Below are 15,967 nucleotides of genomic sequence, written 5' to 3' on the forward strand. Positions count from 1 at the left end.
GAGCACACTCACTATGGCCTGCATTCCCAAACAAATACTGGGAAAAAAAAAAATTTAATTTTATCAGAGCCAGACTTGTTTCTGTTTACCACATCCTCAAGAACAGCACAAGCAGGATAGAACCAAGTTGACTAAGGCAAATAACCTTCCAGAATCATTTGACATCTGACCAAAGTACTGAGCATAAATGCAAATCTGCATTTATCAAGCAAACTATGGTCTTGTATTGCAAAAGACTTGGATGTGACATACAAACCACACCACTCTGTTGAACGTAAAACCACATCAGATTCTGCACAAACACTACAAATTATTTCAGTAGAGGAAAGGAAGCTGTTTGGCCAACAGGTTAAGAAAACAGAATATCTAAAGATATTAGAAATCTGAGGGGTTTTAAGTTCCAATCATTCTTTCAAAAGACAAACTGACACATACTTTTCCCAGAAGCGTTGTGCAGACACAGAAATTACTACTAGAATCATGCGATCAAGAACAGTTGGGTATTTTTATATTTATCATTAACTCTGTTACAACTTACAGTAAAGACAGATCAAAAATAGAGCCAAGTTTGAAAAGTAATTTACATGGTATGGAAACTAAATGGAGTGTTAAAATCCAGAAGTTTAGTAACGCTTCTAACTACCTGAAGAATCTCTCTCATGAACAGAGATCTTCCTCCACACTGAGGGAAGGAATGAAAAACAGATATTTTCAATTGCCCCATATATAATTTTCATCACAGATATATGGCAAAGGGCTTGCTGTTACAATCCCAGTCTTTCGAGTCTCCCTCTCCTTCCCACCCCTTCCCCTCCTCCTCTCCCTGTACATCCCATTGTCAGCTTCTTTAACATTGGGAAGTCACATGCAGCTTGATTAATCATGCGGTCTTCCTGATGGACTTAAATCTGCTCTCATATTAGGACTCAACTATTCACAAAAAACTGAAACATCCCCAAAATAATTACAAATAGGCAAGACCAGTTTATAAAAGCTAGCCAGTTTTCATTAGTCACCGAGACACAAGATTCTACACCAAACTCATCTTACTGCGTAACAGAAGGAACCACCTTATTTGTCTGTCCCTGTTGGATTTTCCCTTTTTAAGAACTAAGGCTTTGCCTCTCCCCCACCTTCAGAGCTCCTTCCCCTGTGAGTCTTCTTGACCTCACTTCAGAGGCCTCATCATCTCAACTAATCACCAGTGGATGCTGCTCCTATTTTCTCCACAGGTACCGGCCCACTTTGATTACTGATAGACCACTTGTTTCCAAATTATAAAAATCAGCAGCAAATATTACCCAGACCCCACAGGTGGGATTTGCCTGACTAAATTTAGACTCTATGATGCAGATAAGCTCATCACTGGGATAAAATTAAGGCCAGTAAATGCTCATTTTTGCAATGGACATAAAAGTGAATCTTGTCCAAAATTAGAGGAGAAAGAAGAGGAAGGAATTCATCTCACACACTTCCAGAACCAACACACTAACTCATTTTAATGTTCCCCTCATAATCAACATAGAGAAAGGGGAAGAAACTGATGCATATATGAAGACCACCAAAAATATTCTAATATTTCTCCCATTTTTTAATATTCTTTTAAGACATTTACCTCCAACTCTACAGCACAGGCTCTTAAGGCTAATGCAGCACTCCTGGCACTGCTGCAAAGAGAAGGATCATGGAAGCTCGCTCAACCACCACCTTTCATTAGGTAGCAGATACCTGGTTCAATCCCAGTCTAGACTCACCAGTAATTATCAAAACATGTCATCACTTTTGATTAACGCAGTATAATCAAGGGAGTAGAAAAGGTAGAAGTAGGGTCAGGGTCCTCTCTGAAATTCTCATGAGAAAAAAGAAACATAAACAAAGATCCCAATCTCTGAAGCTACTGCATGGATTTAATGACAATCTCTGTGAGACACTGCAACTTCTAATACTGCAAAAATACTTGTATTTATTCAAAAACTATTCAAAATAACCTGTGGCCACGTACCAGTGGAATTGAGGGCATATTGCTGCTTGGAGGGCAAGCCAGAAGAACCAGACTGAAAGACCTATAATTTGGAAATCAACAATTTGTTGGGCCAGGAGCTGAAAACCTGAGAGATGATCCAAACAAAGCTCCAGGCTACCACAATACCCCGAAGTCAATCCTTTCTGCACTGCAGCAGTTACTGCTGACTGGGTTCCCTAGTACCATCAGGGTCTGCAGGATACACAGAAATTGGTTCTGAGTTCACTTTCTGCAGTCTGAAAAATATACGATACTATAACATAACTATCATCCTTACTGGAAAGGGAGAAACATCCTCAAAGGCGGCAGAGAGAGATGGACGGGAACCCTGTGCTACCATCTAACTTCCCTATCTAACATCCCTATCCCTATTGCCTATTTAATGACACACACTGTGAAGATAAAGCCTTTGGGCAGGAAAGAGGCTGAAGTAGTATATCTGGTAAGGACACTGGTGGTACAATTAGGAAATTTAATTATATTCCAAGGTGGTCCCCGAGAACAATTCCCTTGCTTGGGAACCACTGCCTTAAAATGGTGGTCAGAATACAAGAGCAGCCACTTGAGTGTAGAAGAAAAATATTTGCTGAACTATGCCACAGCTGCACCCAACACAGACACCCAAGAGCTCTGAGAAAACGCACCTTAAAGTGCTATAATTGGAACACAGCACGTAGCATTCTTGAACAAAGAATCCCACGTATAAAATCTTCTCAGTCGCTGCTTTGGCCAGGCTTTGCCATAGGTATACCTGCTACCTAGCTCAGGTATCGGATTCAGGCATTCGGAGCTAACCTGGCACTACAAAACACAGCTCCAAAGCAGAGTAAAAGGCAAAGGCAAATGAGGGCACGCTCTTCTCTGTTGACAAAGGATTCATAGTGATCTAAGCAGGGGGAACTTTCAGTACTAATAAAAAATAAGGTAGTCAGTCTCCATTCAATTGCACTGTGCAGAAATCACTATGATTTATGACTTCTGCCTAGATCCAACTGCAGAGCAGAAAAAACCCACCCTTGTGTGTGCCTCTCATACTGAGCATACACCATCTCATGTCTGTGCAAGACACAGGAGCAACCAAGGCTGCCTGCTTTACACAGACAAAGTATTAAAGGAATTGATTCCTAAGGCAATGGGAAGGTAATACATGGGAGGACTTCCAAGTCACAAGTTCTGCTTATTTAAGCTAAGCTGCTTAATCAGGTTAATTGAAGGAATTAAGAAAGCATCTGGGGAAGAACACATTCACCAACCAGTCTCTAGCCATTTTCAATCTTGTGTTACTACTTCTGGGTGCAAGCTCCCCTGATGGCACAGTGCAGTCATTATCATCAGCCATTACACTAATTACCATCCATTAGATTTGTAAGAACAGGCATAAAATTTAAACCTATTTTTGTTATTTATTTACAAGGTATTCACATACTGGATATGAAGTAACTATATAACGCTTTGCGTTAACAAGAGAAATGTAGCTGAATAGTAGTTACACATTAAAAATGACCAATGGAAGTAATAATTCTCTTCACAAAAAATTGTTTACTGAGTTTTTGTTTGGTAAGACAAGGAGGACAGAAGCTTACACTCTTTAAAAATACAACCAATTAATATACAGTGGGGGAATAGGTAAGAACCCATGAGAATGACAAATTTTAAGTATCAGTCCCATAAATATAAAATTAAATTAAGAAGTCATTCTAGAAAACACTGAGAACAGAGTTGGGACTCTTACAAAGGCAGAGTGACTAAAATCAAAGATAATCCCCTTTGTTTCAAAAGCTAATTATTACATGTAATAAAAATTTCTTCTTGCACCATAAGAGACCTAAAAGCAAGAACTGAATTTTACCAAGACCATCAACCCACACATCTTTGCTGTAATACAGTAACTGCTTGAGTTTTCCCTTACAATTGTATTTATGCAATAGACTATCAGGCTCAGCTTTGATTTCAGCATACCACATTTTTTACCACTTTGGAAACCAAATGCAAAACAGCTGTGGAAGCAAAACCCACTATATGCAAATATTCAGATCAAAAAAATGTACAAGCAGAAAATCCCTTGTGAAGATCACTTCAGTGGGAACTCTGTGATGAAAGTTGTATTAAAATGCCAGTTATGCCTTAGTGTAAGGATATCAAGAGGAAGCATCCCACACACATTTTTCACAAATTGTGTAAAGAGACGCCTGCTCTGCACAGTTGAGATGCCTGCATGAGTTAAGTGCCCAAGTTGTCTATACTGCCAGCAGTGCTCTGGAGGAACTGAGTTGCTTGCTACACTCACTACTATGTTTCCTGCATTGCTAATTCAGACATCTAAATTTAGATGCCAGATTTAGGCAGTCATTTTCCCACTCTTTCCAACACCCAAAATAAAAACATTTTGCATTAATTCACTATCCTCATCCATTTGAGGAAGCAAACAGTATGTCAGGTCTCCACACACTGGAATTACGTTACACCAACAATCAACCAATCTATCACAGGAACCTCTAGCTACAGGAAAAGAGAAATAGTCTGCCCTCATCTCCTGAATAATTGCACACCTGACAGCATTCACTACTAAGTCACATTTCTGCCAAACCTTGGGCATAGCTCCCCCAAGTTCCAAACTATTTTATCACAGGGAAAACAAAATCTAAAAATAAAGGGAATAAAGGGAGAGGGTTGGCTTCTGTATTCATTAAGACTTCCTGCTCCAACATCCTCTATTACCAGGATGTGGATGGAGTACAGCAGTAAAAGCCAGTGCATCAGTCAATTCTCATGTCCCGGGAGTGCTAATACATTTCAGCTTGAATTTCCCTTTGGTGTCTTCTTCCAGCAGCCAAGCTGTAATGGCCTGGCATGTATGGATTTTTTTTTTTCTTTTGTACTATCATTCAACATTGCTACAAAAAGGTGTGTATGAGTAAAAATAAACCACTCAATTCTTCTCATAGGGTCTAAGAGCAGGAAATGCAAGCCAATTATCAACACTGTAGGTGGCTCTTTAAAAAAAAAAAAATTGTAAACTGAAATACCACTGTATCCCTAAACACGAATTCAAGGCAGCAGCCTCCTGCACTTCTGCCATCCCACTGCAGCTTATTGAGGCAAGGGAAGGTATGTTACCACACCAGTGCTGACTCCTCACAGGAGTTTAAGCATCACAGAAGTATCTTGCAGCAAGTCTGACACTTTCATTTGTGCACCCTGACTGAAGTCTATTTTCACTCCCCATTTCATTTTCAATCCTGATAAATACTTAGGCTTAGTTCCTTTAACAAATTAATCACCTTTTCTCCAGGTGTGCCTCCAAGAACTTGTCCTGTTGAATGATCCTCTCCTTTCCTCCTCCTGCTATGTCCACACTTCAGTACTTCAGTAGCTACCAGGAGAGTTATTGCACAGGTGAGCCTCTCTTCCTTCTCTACACCCACACATTTTGCTTCAAATACCATTAATATGAACGTTAAGAAACTTAGGAACAACCAGTATATATAGCAGGTGTCATGCTCATGCTTGTTTAATATATCTTGTTTTATTTAAACCTCAAAGGAAAAGATATGATACAAGTTGTAACAAATCCTTCCTGAGCACATTCTCACATCTTTGGTAGATGATCACTGCACTTAAAACACTGCATCTCAGTCTAAACAAGCCATCAATGAACTACGTGTAAGATTTTCTAGACTGCTGGAAACAGTTACGTCAGCACTGACCAAAGTACAAAGGAACTTCTTCACTTTTTAATCATTTTAAATAATCAGCATCCTCAATGCATTATTTGCCTTTGAATACAAGAGATGATAGAAAACATACCCTTTTTATCTTGCAACATCAAAACCAAAGGACTATATAAATATTTAGTGGATGATCAGTACACTCTGAATTAGAAGTGAGAATATCACAGTATTACCCAGATGTTAACAGCCTCAGAGACTGACAATAGTGAAATGCAGGGACGCAGTCAACCGCTGGCACAAACCAGGTGTAAAACTAATATGCAGCAACACAGTCAAAATGAGGTTGGGATGGCAATGTTTGCTGTCTTTTACACACTTTGATATGTCACCATCACTAGTTCAGACAACTTCTCTGCTCTCGTGAGACCCCCCCCTGCAGTGCTGTGTCCAGCTCTGGGGGGCACCAGCATCAGAAGGACATGGACCTGCTCGAGCAGGTCCAGAGGAGGATCGTGAAGATGATCAGAGGCTGGAGCACCTCCCCTGTGAGGACAGGCTGAGAGAGTTGGGGGTGTTCAGCCTGGAGAAGAGAAGGCTCCGGGGAGACCTTATAGCAGCCTTCCAGTACCTAAAGGGGGCTACAGGAAAGATGGGGAGGGACTCTTTATCAGGGGGTGTAGGGGTAGGACAAGGGGTAATGGTTTTAAACTGAAAGAGGATGGATTTAGATCAGATACAAGGAAGAAATTCTTCCCTGTGAGGGTGGTGAGGCCCTGGCACATGTTGCCCAGAGAAGCTGTGGCTGCCCCCTCCCTGGCAGTGTTCAAGGCCAGGTTGAACGGGGCTTTGGGCAACCTGGTCTAGTGGAAGGTGTCCCTGCCCATGGCAGGGGGTTGGAACTAAGTGATCTTTAAGGTCCCTTCCAACCCAAACCACTCTATGGTTCTGTCATCTTTGACATGCTCGACAACAGTTTTCAGCAACGGAGTATTTTGGCTTCTTTAGCAATGGCATCATAATTTATGAAAGCAAGATGATATAATGCACCTAAACATCCTTGCAGGGTTACATCCCCAAAATAACCACCTAGCTACTGTGCTCCACAGACAGGGACTTCGCTAAAGCATGGGATGAAACCATCAAAGGTCAGAATTTATCAACGGTCTCAGGTTTAACACATGTCCAAAGGGCCTACTGCTGCTGCTTTTTTCCTATGCAAAGGATGAAATAACGGCCCTGCCCAAGAGAACTAGCTGGAGCCCCAAAATATTCCCAGGGTCTTGGAAAACTTGAGCATGTGCCAGTATCCCACACTGAGATCCTCAATATAAGGCCAAAGTGGACTGGTGATAAACCATGGGGAACAGATACTCAGTTCCCCATGCAAATATGTTACACAAATCTGAAAAAAAAAAAAAAAAAATCTACATCTTTTTACAGGTTAAATAAGGATAAACTTTTAAAGATAACCAAATGGAGTAAATTTTAATAGGCTTTTTTTAACCTCAATTAACTGTCTCAGGCAGAAAAGTAAGTAATACAACACAAACAATGCCATAAGACCAGGTTTCAATTTTAACTCTTAAATCTCCAGTTCAACTACAGTGAATTTTTGGATCATTTTTAACTTGAGCCAACAATTCACATAAATGAAGACATATACAGGATACACCACAAAATTATATGCAATGACAATACTGAGCAAGAAATACTACTATGAACAAATTAATACTTGAGTTTTATTTTGAAGCAACTATTAACTTCAAAATACTGCAATGTTTCTGCTGCCAAAAGCACATGACAGCCTTTGGCAAGGAACAGAGCAGACCTTATTCTGGAAATGAAGTCTAAAATATTTAACTTGGAAAACAAAGTTTCTGAAGTATCAGTAGTGGCCCCCAGATTATTCTGTATGTCCAAGCTACTCTTAAAATAATTCTCAAAACAAGAAACCTTTCAGAATTTAGCTAGTAACTTACAAAATAGTTAACACTCCAAATTCAAAATTCCCTTTCCCCAACACTTAATACAACTATTTCCTTGGCTATACATAGGTTTGACAGTCACAGCATTTTCTCACCTGTGAAATAATACCATCCTCGTTGACAACATTGTGCTTTTATTGTTTAATTTCGTGTGGCTTCTGTCATAAAATAGTTTCTTTAATTAGGAAATAAGCTCAAGATTTTGGGAAATTAGTTCAGTGTTCAAAGACAAAACCAGCTAACTTTCTTCCAAGCCATTCTGTCCTTCCCTAATAAAACTATTTTTCAGAATATTCTTAAAGAAAAACAAAAAACCACACAGATCACGACTATGCCTACAATCACCACTTAGGGATTTCTGTGGACAGCACATTCTCAGTATGAAATGTACCACTGACGTAAATACTTTGTGCAACAAGGCTTTCTTTTGAAATTATGACCTCCAATATCTAATGAAAAAATGTATCCTTCCACTGGAGGCAATTTGGTTTTGCACTCATTGAAGAATTCATGGAGGAGAAGCAGTTAAAATTAAAATGGCAACTGAGTACCTAAACCTTTCAGCTCCTTTGAAAAATCTCACCTTTTTCCATGCCTAAAGCTATGCAAGTGCTCTCATGATTAACGCCCCCTTGAAAGAGCAATTCTAAATATGCTAATTTTAAAATATGCTGATTTTTAAATATTCAAAATCGATTTTTAACAAAGGCTACTGAATTTAAAAAAAAAAAAAAAGAAACAACATTGCTCAGACCACTGAACATCCCAGTCTAATCACAAGAAAACCAAGAAAAAAGTCACATGAGGTAGCTGCTGCTGCTAGGTGTAGGAGCAGCCTGAATGGTCGCTAGGTACCAGCTTCCCTTTCCCCCCCTCGCACAGAGCTTTGCTACATCCAGGTACAAAGCGGAAAAAACTACTGAAGAAATAAAATAGCAAAGTGCCCATCAGCAGTCCTTACTGCAGCCCTGTAGAGACGGGAGGTCCAGGCTGCCCAGCTCACCGCAGGAGGCTCGGCCGCCACCCCACCAAGAGGGGTTTCGGGAGACTGAAGCTACTGCAGTTTGGACCCTGGTTAGGTCCCAGGGCACAGAGCTGCTCCTGCAGGACGGAAAGCCTTGTTCTTCTGACAAGACAGTATAAACATGGGCAACCTTTTCTCTCTTTCAAAATCGCTTTGCGAGATCTTCTTCAGGAACTGATACCACAGAAAGGGACAACCCAGCCTCACAGAAGCCAAATGCACGCCAGACTTTAGAGACAGAGTAAAATGAGAAAGGCAGTGTTAGAACGAGCTTTTGGAAATGTACATACTTAAATTAAGAAAACAAACTCAAGAAAAGAGTCTGCTGCAACAGCTCTGAAAAAATTAGTTTGCAATCAGCTCAAAGATGGATTTCATACATTGCTGCGCTTCTACTGCACACCAAAGCTTACTTGTCACTTCAGCCTCTGACAAATCCTCAAAGATAAAGTTTCTAAAGTCACTCGCACTCTGCAGGGCAACACAATAAAACCTGTCATCTGACACCAGTCATGAGTAGGATTACTCCATGACATTCAACCCAATGATACACAAAATAAGCACAGAAAAGCAAAAAAATACACAAAATACTGCTCAGCATTGGTCTAAGTTCAAGTGACTTCAGTATGAACAGATTTAGGCCACAGCTGAGCACCCATGTTTAGCCTAGGCACCTCTCCTCTTACTAAGGAAGAAAACAGATGTAAACTCTCCCTCATTTGTTTCTTTGCTATGGCCAAAATACAGCAAATTATGTTAAATTTCTGCATTTCAATTCTACATAAATGAGGAGCTGCACTGCAGTGGCCTCTGAGGCAAAGATGACATTCATTTAAAAAAGATACCCCCCAAAAAACTATAAATATACACACATGTAAATTTAAGTAGGCTAGTACCTGTCACTACTCCATTTCTGGTGCAAAAGGAGCCAAAGGAAGGAAAGTAGAAGCTCTACTCAGCCCTCCTGATTGGCAGGCCCAGGCTTTAATAGGGCAGAGGTAGCCAAAATACAGCCACTGGGTTTTAATCAAATATTGCCAACCAAATGTAACTGCGGTTCTTAGCTCCAAATCATGGCACCTCACGAGCACTGCTCTCTTATGCAGCACAGCTTGCAAAAACAAGCCACGTTTTCTTGCTCTCCTCTTTGATGCATTTTTCCATGCTGCCACCAAGGCTACCGGGGTACACGGATTGCTTTAAGCTTTGCTTTAAAATCAAATGTCTTCAGGGCAAGGTTTTTTCCTTGATACGTCATGAATGCTACCGATTATACTGTCAGCTTTCCAAACTCAAAAAAATAAATGCAAACCCAATTTTATCACCATACAATCTAAAAGACTGTGGGCTGTAAAGCAGTACAAGCAGCTGAGGCAAAGCAAAGGCATTTCCTGACATCATACCGGACATCACCTTAAAGCTGGATTCAGATAGCACACACCACTTCAAATACTTTTATTCTGGAGAGAGCACGGGTCAAGTACACAGCTGTCTTCAAGCAACAGTAGCTTGGACAGTGTTACAAAAAAAATTTCTCAAAGTTGATTGTTATTGGTAAACTCTGGATTCAGCCCTTTGGGAGTGGCACACTCCAGTAGATTTGTAAGATGTGGTCTACCAACCATCTTTGTGATCCACACACACCTTTTCAAAGCAAAAAGCAAATAAGCAAAATGCCTCACACAACCAACTCCCACAAATGACCTGAGCATCAGTTGAGTAAAGCTAAAGAAGTTTGAAGACATAAACTACTCTTCCAGGAAGCACATGATGCATTAACATCTTATCCTACAGCACATCAGTTGACAGAGTTCTCAGCTGCCTAAATTGCATGTTACAAAGACAGCTTAAAGCCATCCCTGAAGGATGTGTGTGCTGCAGGGAGTGATGCAGATTCACTAGCATGTACACAATCCCACGAAAAATACGTGTGGGCGAGGTAGTTATCTGGTCTGGCAAGTTCCAATCCACAGCACATGTTTATTTTTCAAACAGCAAGTCCAACAACACTAACTTCCAGAATTATTAGCAAATATTTAGCTATGCATAGCAACCTTACATTGAGTTTTGACTTCAAAACATTGGTTAACTGTTCAATGGGCAGCCTTAACATTGCCTTCATCACAGAAAACGGATCTATACTGGCTTAAATACTTTAAATCCCCAAGACAACATGTGTGGCTTACATCTCCACTAGCCTCAAGTTGTGTACTGCATTAACACAGTTCAGAGAGACTACACCAAGTTAGCCGTGTCTATCTAAATAGAGTTTTGCCATCATGGTGCCCTTCACCACTCGAGCCACGAGCCCAGGTTTACCTCCTGGATGGTGTCAGGAAGGTAGGCACCCCTGCAATACCAGCCTCTACTCTGCTCTACCATTATTCTTGCCTTGGTCTTAGGCCAGAGTTTACAAAGTCCAGCAATATTTACATCAAATCTCTATCCTGGGAATCCTGCTAAAAGAAAACATGTCTAGATTTCCTTTACATGGATATTCTAGTAAGAAGAAGAATGCATTTATCCTCACTAACCAAGGGAGGAAACAGAAGTGAGTATCAAGGTTGCTCTGCATTCCCATTATTTACCACGCCTAGAAGCACTCTGAAAGCCTCAAATTTGCACTGAAGTGATGTTGCTCCAGCACAAAAAGAATCAAGTAAAGGATGTCAGTACAGTAGTAGAGAGCAGCCAAGCAGGCTTAATAGAGAAGACAGCTGAAACGCAGCACGGCTTACAGAACGTGAATCTGGTAAAGGCTCTTTCAACCTCTTTCTACCCTTCTCTTCTTGCCAAGAATAATTATGAGGATGGGACAGTTGAGTATCTAACATGATGTTGCTAATCACTTTAACCAAGTATTTTTAAGACCATCTCAGAAAACCATGCTCCCTTGATTGCTGTCACTAAGCCTCAAATGTATAGGCAAAACAGCTCCTCAAAGGAAAAGTCTCCAGCTGTCTGAATTTTAAAAAGCCATCTCAAAGTAACCATCACACGGAGTCCTGCAATATGGCATTGAGTGCAACTGTGAAAATTATTTTCCTTCCCCACAAAAAGAGGACAGTGGCCTATACATGGAAGACGGGCAAGCACGTGAGACAAAAATAGCTTGCTTGATTTTTCTTGGTACATGGAAAATCCATTAGAGAAGTTTACGCAGCAACAGTGAAGCCTGACAAGTTAATGAGCTGCTCGCTTGTGGAGTCGCAGGAGAGATGGCCCATCGTTCAGAAATTCCTATGCTGCACAAAATCAAGTCATAAAGATGACTGTAATTTGGTCAAACCAAAAATCTGAAGTTCTGGTTCCTTCAAGAAGCAAGATATTCGATCAGTACTTCACTAGGGGTTTTTTATGTTTCGATGAAAAACAAAAAAAACCCAACTCACAACTCTTGAAAATCTCCTCGCGAAAAGGTGGCCCCACGTTATTCCTCCCAAGCCCCAAAGCCTGTCGGACAGGAAGCCCGGCGTTTCAAAGCTGGCTGAAGTGACATTTGCAAAGACAAACAGAAGTCCAGAGAGCACACTGGTAGGATGGTGTCGGTGTGAACACAGGGTGCTCGGAGCCTAGCAGCGCCACTATGTACTTCCAGAGCAACACCCACATGAGGGCCTCAGCAAGGCACGGAGCTGTGAAGTTTTATCATCCTTGTGACGCAGGGAAGTACCAGGCCTCCCTTCAGCCCTGGCAGGGACACTGAGGCACAGGACGGTCATCCAAGGACATTCAGAGTCAGCAGCACGACACCGAGACACATTAGCTACCAAGAAAACCAGACTTCCATTACCAAGGCCAGTTATAAAACTTCCACTTGTTGTTAAGAGAACATACAGTATCTGGCGTTACTCTGTCAGCAGCACCAAATAATCTAACGGCAATTTGATATTCACGTCCCTGACGGGCTGCTTTAGTTACAGAAACAACATTAAAAATGTAGCATCCTTTGAGACACGCTGCACAAGCCTGGCCAGCTTCAGCCACAGGCATCAAGAGTAACTCTCTGGGGCTGTTTTTTCCCAGGAGGATAAGGTCTTTCACAACGTGGAGATAGCTTATCAGGGATTGCTTCTGTCACCGAAGGCAAACAGAGCACAGTGAAAATATCAGGTATGACTTAAGCACCGAAGGGCCGTAGCCACCATCAAACCAGCGACCGAAGTAGGAGCTGGCCATCTCTCTCGACAGGACGCTTTCCCCCCCATAGCAGTCTTCACACAAAGAAATGAAGCCGATTTGCTGCCAGCATGGACGCTGCCACATCAACCTCCCTGGCCGCTGCTCCCAGGAGCGGGCGGGAGCGCGGGCGGCGCTGGGGGGGCCCGGCCCGGCCCCGGGGCCCGCGGACGGAGCCTCCAGCGGCAGCGGCCACACGCCCGGCCGGGAGCGCTCGGAACCGACGCGAGGGCAAAGCCTGTCGATACCTTTCTTTGTCGAAAGCCAAGTCTCGCATTCAAATTCAGGCTTCACTTGACAAGGAGTCAGCTCGCCTCTTACCCTTGCCGAGAAGATAGTTTAGTATTTCAGATCCGTCTGAGCAGTCGAACTGAGGTCTGGCTTTTACTGCGCGAAAAAGCACGGACTAACCACTGTGAAATACTAGCTTGTGGCAATCATTAGGCAAGAGGCTTTGCTTTCACCAGCGCAAACTCAAATAAACTCAGTTTATGTAGCTATCCAACATCTAGAAATAATTTTCTTTATAGCTCAGGAAACTAATTGCTATTGTAAAACATTTCATTATAAACCAGAAAACGGCTCAGAAGTGTATTTCTTTAACCAGCAGCTTGAAAAACAGCACTGTTTTTAAAAAAAACCCAAAACCAAAAACCACCTCGTCTCTACGCACAGTGCAACAGCCCACAGAATCCCGACGAGGAGAGGAGCCCACCCGTCGCAAACTTACCATAAACACCCCCCGGAGCCGCGCAACCGAGCCCTTACGGGAGGAGAGAGAATCCGGAGGAAGAGCCGCGGATCACAAGTAAACAAACTCAGAAAGCCCAGCCACCGTCACTTGCAGGAGCGTCCCCTCCACATGCCGCTCTCCCCGGGAGGGGGACGGATCCCGGCCGCCGTCTGCCAACAGCTGCCCCGGGGGGAGCCGGGAGGCGCCGCGGCCCGGCACCGGGGACGGTGAAGGGGGTGGGCTGCGGGCGGCGCAGCCCCGCTGGGCTCGGCTCGGCTGGGCCGGGCCGCCCGGGAGCCCCGCCCGGTGCCCGGTGCCCGGCGGCGGCGAGGCGGGCGGTGGCGGCTACCGGGCTTTGTGCGCGCTGCCTGCCCCGGGGCCGCCCGCCGCCGCAGGCGAGAGCCGGCGCGGCTGGGGAGCGCGGCCAGCGCCGTGCCCCCTCGCGAAAGCCGATCCCGCTGATCTCATCACCGCGGGTTACTAATCCAATGACCGGGGAATTAACAACAGATGGCGACGCCCCTTCCCCCCGCCCCGGCACGGCACGGCCCGGCCCGGCCCGGCCCCCGCGGAGGCAGCGCCGGCGTCCGCCGAGCCGCGCAGCGCCCGCTCTCCGCACCGCCCCGCCGACCCCCCCCCGCCGCCGCTCACGCGTGAAACTCACCCTGGGGCACCTACAAACTTTTCTTAAGAGCCAGGACAGGACGCCGCGCCGCCACCCCCCTGGCTCCGCAGCCCTTCGGGCGGGGGGTGCGCGGCGCTGCGCGACCGCGGAGCCTGCTCTGTGCCGCCGGGAAAGGGCCCCGCCAGAGCCAGGCTGCCGGCCGGCCGCTCGGGAGGGGGACAGCAGGGAAACGCCACAAATCCTGCTCGGGGGTTGCTGCTGGCACCGCCTGGGCTGCGAGGGCGACACGGAGCTGGGGCCCGGGCGGAGGCTGCAGCGGGGGGGGGGGGGGGTGTGCTGCGCTGTTTGATCTCTCTAGGCCATAGACATGCAGGTGAAGCTCTAATTACACTTTTGGATGCCAAAACCAAACCCACACTTCTAGGTAAGCTTCGAGTCTTCTACAAGGCTACAGGCAAGGCAAGTCCTGTCAAACCAGTGCAGGTTACAAAACAGTCAAAAGGCGAGCGCTTCCATCCCTGCTCCTCAACATCCGTAAATACCAACCTGAAAATCACTGTTTTCTAATCCTAATAATCTCTGGCTCTAACACACACACACACACCCCCACCCCCCCGGAACACCAGCACAGGTTTACACAGATGTCGCGTTTTCCCTCACACACAGCGCCTGGGTCAGCATTCAAGACAAGAAACGTCAGATACTGCTTCTCTTCACCCTGTCTATGCACTTCCTCCCAAAAAACGAGGGTAACCTCTCAGAGACCTTAGAGCAATCCATAAAGGTGACATAAAATAGCTGTCTCTTGCGAGACAAAAAAACCAAACAAACAAAACCAAAACCAACAAACCAACAACTTACAAAGGTAATTTAAAGTATTTTTCCTCAAATTCTGCTTTTCTATCTATGCCTTATATTTCTGAGAATGGACTGGGCAAGATTTCCCCCATACACTCTTTCATGGTGATATTTATTTCTACATTATTTTTATTTCTTTTACTAAAGTCTTCAGACAGACCTTTAGGAAAGAACTGAGCCAGACAACAGAAATACCCACCCTTTGACCATAAAAAAAAAAAAAAAAAAAAAAAAAAGGAGAGGAAATTCTGCAAATTCTTTGAGTCTTCAGTCAAGAAATCCTCAGTACAAGCTGCACTAAAACTGGCCGTGTGTTTCACACATGCCATGTGGGCAAAAAAAAAAGCGTAAGATAATGGCAGCACCCTTTCTAAGGGGACCTAGAGGTGCCTCCAGGGGTCAGATGCTCCTGAACCTGACGAAATATTTCCGAAAGAAGCACTAAACTCAAGTTCCCCTCCAGGCCCAGCACACACACCCATCCCCCCCCCAGCCCTTGGGATACAAAGGATGAATGGGAGTTTTCTATATGCTCCACAGTTCTTTAAGCCTAGAAAAGGGTTTCTGCTGCCTCCCATTCCCTCAGGCAGTCTTTGTCTGGTTTATATATACACACGTGGAAGTCTTGAAATGAGTAGTTGTCTGTGCTCTCTATTAGCAGACAAGTTGCTGAATTTAAATCCTCCTCTTGGATGTGAGTACCGGCTAATGTCTGTTCCACCACACTCTTTTGGGAGAGGAGCCGTGGAACAGGCTATGTTTGAACAGAGTAAGTTGGGCAAGTCTGTGCCTTGAAGGATGTTTTGCTCTCTTTTCCTCAGTTTTTGACAGACTTACTTCTCTTACACACTTTCCCCATGCAAGCAGTG

General features: G+C 44.0%; 1 protein-coding gene across 1 annotated transcript in view; it reads right to left on the reverse strand.

The window, feature by feature from the left end:
* SPSB4 (splA/ryanodine receptor domain and SOCS box containing 4) overlaps positions 1-13,873 on the reverse strand; it is a 94,741-nt gene extending 80,868 nt beyond the window's left edge. Inside the window, exon 1 of the mRNA XM_074834529.1 lies at positions 13,613-13,873. The gene's annotated coding sequence lies outside the window, so the exon portion shown is untranslated. The remainder of the gene's footprint in view (positions 1-13,612) is intronic.
* Positions 13,874-15,967: the final 2,094 nt, after the last annotated feature.

This window comes from Strix aluco, chromosome 9 (genome assembly GCF_031877795.1).
Source record: "Strix aluco isolate bStrAlu1 chromosome 9, bStrAlu1.hap1, whole genome shotgun sequence".
Classification (NCBI taxonomy): domain Eukaryota; kingdom Metazoa; phylum Chordata; class Aves; order Strigiformes; family Strigidae; genus Strix; species Strix aluco.